The sequence below is a fragment of the Aedes aegypti genome, unplaced genomic scaffold (assembly GCF_002204515.2).
Source record: "Aedes aegypti strain LVP_AGWG unplaced genomic scaffold, AaegL5.0 Primary Assembly AGWG_AaegL5_hic_scaff_1906_PBJ_arrow, whole genome shotgun sequence".
NCBI classification, from domain to species: Eukaryota; Metazoa; Arthropoda; class Insecta; order Diptera; family Culicidae; genus Aedes; species Aedes aegypti.
In genome coordinates, this window is record NW_018735386.1 from 24350 (window position 1) to 34049 (window position 9700).

A 9700-nucleotide genomic window follows, 5' to 3' on the forward strand; every position below is an offset into this window, starting at 1 on the left:
AGAAATAAAAAGTTTGAGAAATATATCAAAAGACCATCCAAAAACTTCATAAATGTAGCTTACATTTATTGTTCAGTTTTATTATTTTAATCTACAAATTTAAGAAATTATATCATTATTTTGTTCCTTTTGTCGGAAGTTTCCAAACATACGGCACTTGGAAATGAAGAATCTGGATCACTTTAACTGCTTCAAAAAATCCTCCTTGGAGCCGGCCGAACAGTTTGGGTGAATTGACACAGATGTCGAAGTATCTGCAACAATAAAGCAATTTGTAAAGATGTCATTCAAGAGAAAATCGTCGCATTACTTACGTGTTAGAAAAGCATCGTTAGAAACAAAACTATCAGCACAAAAATGGTCACTGGATTGGTTTGAAATAACGCGTGAATTCCACTTTTCACAATTTGTTTTTCAGTAATGCCGGGTGGCAACGGAACAAATTCGAACAATGGCGGATATGATGATATCAAACAAGCATGTATACAATTTACCCATTATTTCCACGAGACGGGAAACTTCGAAATGGAGCTAAAGTACCCTTTTTTATGTCATTAAAAAATACCCTTTTTCTGACATTCCCATATTGATTATGAAAATGGGTACATGGAACTCATTTAAAGGGTACTTCAAAGTTAGCGTGTTTGTGCGACCTGCAAATGTCAAACTTCGTAACGTCCCACTTTTTTTTACTGTGTTTGGTCTGTTGTTGTCGATTGATTCGTTGTTTACATGGTTTGGATCAACATTTCTTGAAGGGATACTTTGATTTGGATTATCAAAGCTCGTAGGTATACGCAAAATGTTATTAAAATTGAATTATAATTTTGTTTTAAATGATGTAGTCATATATTTCAATTGGCTATTGAAGAAATTTTTTTCAAAATCAAAGTGTCTGATATTACTGTTTGTATCACTATTTCGCAGTAGGAGTATCAACTAAAACATTATGGATTGCTGCCGGGTTTGCTTGGTAGACGAAGCTGACGTATTTCTGTCGCTATTTTCCAAGTCCGACCAAATCTCGATCTCGGAAATGATCAATGAGCTGACCGGATTGAAGGTAAAGCTAGTCTGTAGTTCTTCCACATTGTACGATTAGATTAAAACTACATAAATTAAGCCTGTCTAAATCAGCAAATCAAACAACAAATCTAAACAGCAAATCGAATCGTATGTGCGGTCGGCCAAATTCTAACGCACTAGTTAAGGTGAAGATGCAACGAAGGCACACCTCAAATTTTCAAAAGCCTGGAGAACCAGGCAGCAGTTCACTCTGAAAATTTCACCAGCGAGTGATCAATCGATCAAATTTTTAGCTTGAACGGCTGTTTGGTTTTCTAGATTTGTGCTCTTGTACTCTAGGCTTGGCTTCGTTCCATCTTCACCCTAAAGCCTGATTTGCTGCTGAACAGGAATCGCTAAAGAAATTTCTCGCCGATTCCTTGCAGAAATTTTCTACAGCGACTCCCGTTTGAACTGACATCTCTTTTCAAGTGCGTACTGCGATCAGATGCGCTTCCTTGATCGATTCCTTGCAGGAATTTTCCATGCATCAAGATAGGCCAAGAAATTACTTGTCAGCAGCGAATCAGGCTTAAAGCGAAGTATGCACCTCAACAGAAAAGTAATCGCCTATCTCAATGCGTGGGAAATTTCTTGCAAGAAATGCTCAAGAAAGGCATTTTTCTTTGATCGCAGTACGCAGTTGAACAGAAATGTCATTTCAAATGGAGCTCACTGCAGGAAATTTCTTGACCATTGAGCAGAAATTTTTACTTTTCTTGAGCGGAACAGCATACCTAGCTTAACGGCCGATTTGCTGCTGACAAGAAAAGTAATCGCCTATCTCGATGCGTGGGAAATTTCTTCCAAGAAATGATCAAGAAAATCACGTTTCTTTGATCGCAGTACGCAGATGAGAAGAAATGTCATTTCAAATGGAGCTCTCTGTAGGAAATTTCTTGACCCATTCAGTCAAGAAATTTCTTTACTTTTCTTGAGCGAAACAGCATACTTAGCTTAAACAAGTACTTCCCTAGCCGTGCGCCGTGGCGCACTGGTGCGCCGTAGCACTTCTTCAGAGGCGGCGCAAGTTAACTTATGATCAAAGTTGAAATCTTCCCAATTATTGAGCATTTTGCACCTTATTAGACTACTGTGCAGAAAATTTTTGCACAGTGAACATTTGAACACCTCACACATACACGTACATTACAGTTTGAAGGCTGCTTTGATACTATTTTCTCGTCTTTGTTATGATGTTATACAGTGGATCCACAATTAAGAATCGTCCACAATTTATGAATCAGCTGACTTTAAATGACAAAATAACAACAAAAATCAACACAAAACATCACGTAAACAATTTTACTCAAATAAATTATAACCGAAAATGTTTCCGTGATGTTTTGTGCTATTTTTTACTGTTATTTTGTCCTTTAAAGGCAGCTGATTCATAAATTGTGGGTGATTCTTAATTGTGGATTCACTGTACGAACGATTCCCATAACATAATTGACATCATCGGTGAATTTTTTTCACTCGGTCCCTGAATACAATCTAAACATAGCCAGAAATGCCACCGGAAGAATGCTTCAGTGCCCTGTGCAGTATTTATATCTCTAGATGACGAGTTCAGTTCGTTACTCAACGTGAAATATCGTGATGCATCGAATTGCCGGACGCTTCGGAAGCCGGACACTGGCCTTTTTTACGGTGTTTTTGAACCTAATTCCGATTCTCCATGCATAAAAGTTGTCGATAATATATTTTTTGGGTGATTTAAGAAAGGGGGCCCGGGATTCGAAGCATCCGGATACTTTGAATCAACACGGTACTTGGGTGAACTAATAGAGACCGATGAAGATCAAGTTGCTAAAGTACTTCCGCTCTTTCGGCATGAATCGCTAATCGACTTGAAGCTGACAACGGATGATTTGATTATTTTGGATCAAGCAAATAAAAGTTTCTCAAAGGAGCTTTACGGCTGCTGGCTATTGCCGTTTGCGATTTCAAGGACCAATTGCCGTGAAAAGAAGTCTGTTAGTGGGGTGTAGCTGGCAAAACGGTGGAAATTTTTTTACACCAATGCTGGTTGTTTCGAATACACAAAAAAAAGAACTTTCGATGCAATCTATTTGACTGCTTTGAAATATTGTGAAACGTCATAAACAGCTTTTGTAGCATACGCCTGCTGATGTTAGTAAGTGTGCAAATTGTATCTAGCACATGAACAATTTCATTAGAATCTAAAATTTCGTGCAATGGTCAATATCTTAGATTTTTATTTCAATTTTCGGATGTAAGTACATAATGGTAAAGCTCGTTTAAAGATAACCGTTCATCGACGAATCAGAATATGGGGCTCTGCACAAATTTCATCCCCTCTCTTCACTCCTCCTTGAAACTAGTAAACAACAAGGCCAGTAAATGTCAAAATTCAATACAAAATCAAAACAGTGCAGAGTCCCCATAAAGAGGGGCCATAAATTCTTTTCTCGCATAGCTTGTGATCACGCCCTAAAAGCCACTGGTAGCCGAGTGTGTAGTTCCTTGTTTCTAGGCAAATGAATTGCCCAGGATGAAAACTATCACTACTGGAAGATAGAGAAGGATCTTCTCTGTATCGTAACATTGTTGAATAAGGTGTAAATCTATTCGTTTGCTTGGTAAAAACAAGCTACACACTCGGTTACCAATGGTTTTTAGGGTGAGTCACAGGTTATGCGAGTTTTGTTCTTTTGACTTTTACTGTGCGCCGTGTGACTTGAAAACAGGGCGCACAGTAAAAGTCAAACGTTTTATAGCATGCATATATGCCTATAGGCTCATAGACGGATCTGTCACATCAAAAGGCCTATCGCCACTGTCAAATGGAAAAAGGCGACGACAAAACTAAAAGAAGAATAGTCATCCTCACTCAACCAGCGTTGGATGACTATTTGCGGCAGGCTCGGCGTCATGACTGTAGTAAACATAGGTTCCAAGTAGAGTATTATAAAAAAATGAGTCATGACTGGCGAAAGTTTAGCGTGTCTAGCGATTGAATCTCGAACGTGCTGTAAAAACGGAAAAGCCGCGCAAAACAGGATTTCATATTTTTTTGACAGAGATCGCCTAAATGGGTCTTGAAACTGGAAATGCGTTCGGGTTGAGATAAATGTTATGATAGAGTAGAGCGCATGCGTACTGCGAGGGTTCATTCAAATATTACGTTACGCTAAATTTGCCAATTTTAGACCCCCTCCCTCCCCCACGTAACAGCTTTTGTATGGAAAATTGTATTTTTTTGTATGGACCGTAACACAACACTGAGAACAGCGTTGCGGTTGAAAATACTATATCAGAGGGTTAAATTAAATACACAACGCCACTTGATTTATGCAGACTAAATTCGCATTTATTTAGAATATTTGTGCATTCAATTTTACCATGGCACCATTTGTATAGTAAAAATTACTATATCATGGTTAAAAACTTGCAGCAACCAGAATCGAACCGAGGATCTGGCGATTCCCAGCGCGAACGCTTACCGCTCGGCTATCGATGCGGTTGGATTGAGAGGGAACAAAACGCAAATAAAAAGCGTTCATGATAGCTCAGTCGTGGTTGGAATAGTAAATTTAAAAACACGTTCATGGTTTTCATTACTGCCACGCTTGTTTCAGTGTATGTAAGACCCCCTCCCTCCCCCTATGCGTTACGTAATATTTGACCGATCCCTGACCATTTGAAAATTGGGTTGGTATCAGGCACGTTCCCCGCCATTTGTGAGATTTATGCCATCGCTATAATATAGCCTATTTCATCATCTACCCGATGGGAGTGGAAAGGGAAGGGACGATGGGAAGAAATAGGAGTGGCGTCCCTTGAACAGGGAAGATCGCATAAGCGAAATGAGAGTATGTAGCTCCATACCACAATAATGGTTCGAACAGCGCCCTAAAAAGGGCACTGCAAAACGCATGAGCGTGAAGAGAGCCTACAGCTACTGACCACAGTGGGTTAAGAATAACAAAATGTCCTGAGATTCAGGCTTTTGAATTCAGTTTTACAAATAATTTATTGATATCGCAATTACGCAAAAACTGGACAGTTACATATCAGGTGATAAGAAGTTCCATAATCAAGATCACAACTATCACACACAAATATATCAGCACGCTGAATATTTGCCATGTGATAGTTGAGTCGACAGTGGCCAGTCAAGGTTGTAACTATGACCATGACTATCTGACATATTTCTTTACAAATAGCCAGACGTCCAATCTTCCCGTAAAGGGAGTTGTGTGGGAATTTGCTATAAGGAAAGTGACAAGTATGGATTAGCTGCTTTGCTCTTGCCCACAGTTGATCATCAGAAGTTTTCTCGTCAGGTTTTATTTAGACCCTAACCATTTATTCTTAGGCACGGTAAGCTTAAAGCCGCATGAATTAGGGGTCAACTGTGAGGTGGACTTTTGCCACCAGAACAGGCAGTCAGTAGTTTTAATTCTTAGCCAATTGAAATCGGTAATAGGAAGTTAAGGTGACACGGGAGACCGTGTTATTTTCCCTATCTTTTGTCTCACTCTAACAATTATCTAACTAAGCGCAAATATTAAAATGGCCAGGTCCACTGTGCAGACTTTGGGGTTGCAGGCAATTGAAAAAATCATGACGATTAGGTTATTCACGCATGGATAAACAATCATTTTTCAATTCAAGAAAGAAGAAACGGGACACTCACTCTAACAATTATCATCAAAACTTTGCAGAAGCAAATCTCGAGTTTTAGTGAACCGATGAAGCTGAAAATTTAATGGGTTATACACTACATATATCGATATATGGAAAACTAGTCGCATCAATCCTAATGGTAAAATGAATATCGTTATGTATCGACAATCTTCACTAAGGCAGCGTCAATTAATTACGTAACGCTAAAATTGGAAGTTATCTACCCCCTTCCCCTTCGTAACGCTTTTTGTATGAAAAATTTAAAATTTGTGTATGAGTCGTAACGCTTGAGCTTACTCCCCCTCCCCCTCGCCACTAAAGCTTCTTGGAGGTCAATTATAATTCTTACTGCACTTTTACACTTTAATTATTTTGTTTAGTTTAATACATCAGTTCTGAATGAGTGTTTGTATATGGAAGAAATTGAAAAAACTGATGCTTGAAAGATTGCGAAGGTAATTCCGTCTTTTAATATTCCTTTAAACCACATAATAATGAAACACATATTTGTTTCAGATGTAGTCATCAGCAAAATTTGAATATTAAATAAACTGAAGGCAATCACTTTAAAATGTTATACATTCAGCAATAAGTGATGCAATGTTGTTTTTTTTTATTAGGATACCCAAAGCTTTCAGCATGTGGAAATGTCAAATAATGCAAATGGATTTATTATTTAAACAAATTAAATTATCTTTGATTAAATAACTTACTTTACTTACTTTTGCTGGCTCTACGTCCTTCAAGACATGACCTGCGCCACAATGTTACGCCAACTAACTCGGTCCATGGCTGCTAACCTCCAATTCCTCGATCGCCCCACACTTCCAAGATCCTGCTCCACTTGGTCAAACCACCTAGCTCGTTGCGCTCCCCTTCGTCCTGTACCGGCTGGATTTGAGTTGAACACCATTTTTGCGGGATTGTTGTCCGGCATTCTCACAACGTGTCCCGCCCATCGTACCCTTCCAGCTTTGGCGACTTTCGTGATACTGGGTTCACCGTAGAATTGCGCAAGCTCGTGGTTCATTCTTCTCCTCCATACGCCGTTCTCACATACTCCGCCGAAGATCGTTCTAAGCACACGTCGTTCAAAAACTCCTACCGCTTGCAGGTCCTCTTCGAGATTGTCCTCGTCTCATGCCCGTAGAGGACTACCGGTCTTTATAGCGTCTTGTACATGGTACACTTGGTACGGAAGTGAAGTTTACCAGACCGCAAGGTCTTGTGTAGTCCATAGTAAGCACGACTTCCGGCGATGATACGTCTTCGAATTTCTCTGCTGCAGTTGTTATCCGACGTTATCAATGATCCGAGGTAGACGAATTTGATTAAATAAATAACATTTTTATTTCAAATAGAAAACTTTGTTGTTATAAAAACATAATTTTTTAAAACAATAATCATACTGTTTTAAAAACAAAAATTTATATTTGTTTAAACAAAAATTATGTTTTTAAAACAGAAATTATATTTTTAAAACTGTTTTGTACGCGGCTGTCTAAATCCACAAAAATAATTGTTGAACCAAATTTGCAGTGTTGTTTAAAAAAATGAAAACCAATTATAGGCCGGCAAACAATGCATATTTTTTGTTGAATCCATGTTTTTCGTTCTTCAAGGACGCAAATGTTTCAAATTGGCTAAATCTGAAACATTTGATGATTTTCATTATCACTGCGACGGTATATCGACATTTTCAGATAACCGCATTACGTGGATTTATCTTGCAGAACACAATATCTCGCCAACAGCAACTCGGCTTCATTGATCCATACGGAAGACTTTGTCACTGCCTTTCCTGGTGTCAAAAGCATTGATTCAACACATTTTAAGGTTTTCCAATCATCAACGCTTAGTACATCCTCCACATCCTCTCCGGTGTCGATAACGAACCGAACGTTTACACCTCCGACAAAGCACTTACAGTACGCTTGCCTTCAAGATGAAACAACTCACGCATCTCGACGGTATTTGTTACGTCATCCAATTCTCGCACAAATTTCTCTTTTCGATCACGATTCTTGCTATTCTGAGTTGATGCCGCTTGTCGGTATTGCTGGTTTTACAACATCGTGCATAATGTCCTAGTCTGCCGCATTTGCTGCAACGGGAACTTTTTCAAAGTACTTTCAAAATTTTCCTTGAGGCTTGAGGGTTATCGGAATTTTCAGCATCTTTTCGCTTGGTTTGATTCCAGAGTCGTCGACAATTGTAGTGTAGTCAGTCCCAATCGTTCGGATTACGGAGAGAAATCAAAGCTTGATCCAGTGAACGTCATTAAAATGAAAGAGGTTTTTATTCCAACTCCTACTATGATCCAATACAGAACATCCGCCTACAACAACACATGTTTGTACTTTCGACTCTATTTCGAAAACTATGGTTAAATACCAGAACACTGTATTTTTACATGTTCATACATACTTTTACTGTACGCATACCTTACCAGGCTGAAATTAGAGCTGAGAAACGAATCAAAAATTTGAATACTAATAATGTACTAACTTCAAGTTGCAGCCAACGGGCCATAAATGATAAGATCATTCAAATTGTTATACTCACAAAAGGAAGCCGTGTTTTATGCAGTTTTTGATATGGAAAAAAAAGCGGAACAAAAATGTTATTCATTATTTGTATTATTTAATCTGTGTAAACTCTGTTTTTCGCTTTGCATATGGTTTTTATTTGTTACTTTATCCTTACTAGAAAGCAATTCAAATTCTTCATCGAGTTCAAATTCTTTGTGATGGCGATGGCGTAAGATTCTTTACAGGCCTTTTTTTCGATCTGCACGGCAAAAATTTCCAGATATGCTATTGTAACATGAATCGAAAGTGAACATAACCAAAGAGACTCTCTTTTGCAGATAGGACCATTTGACATTATCTTACTGGTATGATGAGCATATATTATAGTCCGAGGGATGTAATTTAATGATTCATAATCTCTAAACGCCAATGTAACGTTATGTCCGTTCATTCTTATGATATGCAATACAATAGTTTTTCGATTTTATTACTGCTCAATTTTACATCACTCAAAAATGAGCAAATTAGAAGTGAAATTAAGAAAAAAAAAAGTTTGCAGGTGGGATTTGAACCCACCAGTTTTTGTATACTAGACGAGTGCTTTGTTAACTAAGCTATAAAGCCACCTGATGACCCAATAGCTCAAAAGGTTACAATTTTCAAATTCGAATCTCAATAGCTGACGCAGATCTCCTTCATAACCCATATCTTAACCCATATTAGCTTAGTTGGTCAAAGCGCTCGTCTAACATGCAATTTACTTATAATTTGTCCATCTTTACCAAGAGCAATGAGTTAATACGTTTAGGGATTTTCATTTTATTACGCTTCAGTTGGTACATCCACGGCAACATAAAAAAAACTGATCCGGGATATGATCGAGAAACTAATGTATGCTGTTTGAGATATCTTTACACATGCTTCTTTCTGCTATTGCGTCACTTCTGGGACAGAATATGTTGTTCATCTTAATCCGGCGCTTCCTTTGCCTTATAAGGTATACTTACAGGCTGGGGATGAAGTATGAAATAACCTATGATGTTGATACTCGCTTTAGTTTATGTCAAGTTTGAGCTACATATCAGCGGAATCATATCTATACGTATTTCTTTCAGATTTTGAAAGGCGACGGTCTTCCTCGGTTCATTTGCAGGAGTGTTCGGAAGACATTGAAAATGCTACAAGTAAGGCTCAAGTGCTGGAATCCGACCAACAGCTACGCAGTACTCTAGAGCAAACGCATAAAAGGTAAGTGCACGTTTCATAAACTGTCAACCTAGGTAGGCAATTGACTCAGGGCCCTTTCAACATGATTTTTAAAATTTGTTGATTTGTTTTTCCGTTGACTTCTTAAAATGTTGTACAGTATCAAATTTAGCTATGCTTGTAATACCTCTAGATCTAGAAACATATTTTTTTTTTGTTAATTCTTTTTTTTATGTAATGTT

The 9700-nt window shown here is 38.2% G+C and overlaps 1 long non-coding RNA gene across 2 annotated transcripts; it reads left to right on the plus strand.

Annotated features, from left to right (window-relative positions):
- The first annotated feature begins 696 nt into the window (after positions 1-696).
- On the plus strand, positions 697-9415 carry LOC5568666. Of its 2 annotated transcripts, none has more exons than XR_002503004.1 (3): positions 697-787; positions 928-1063; positions 9368-9415. It is a non-coding gene; the product is annotated as an uncharacterized LOC5568666 (long non-coding RNA). The 2 variants fall into 2 exon arrangements; XR_002503003.1 differs by having other exon boundaries at positions 703-791.
- Positions 9416-9700: the final 285 nt, after the last annotated feature.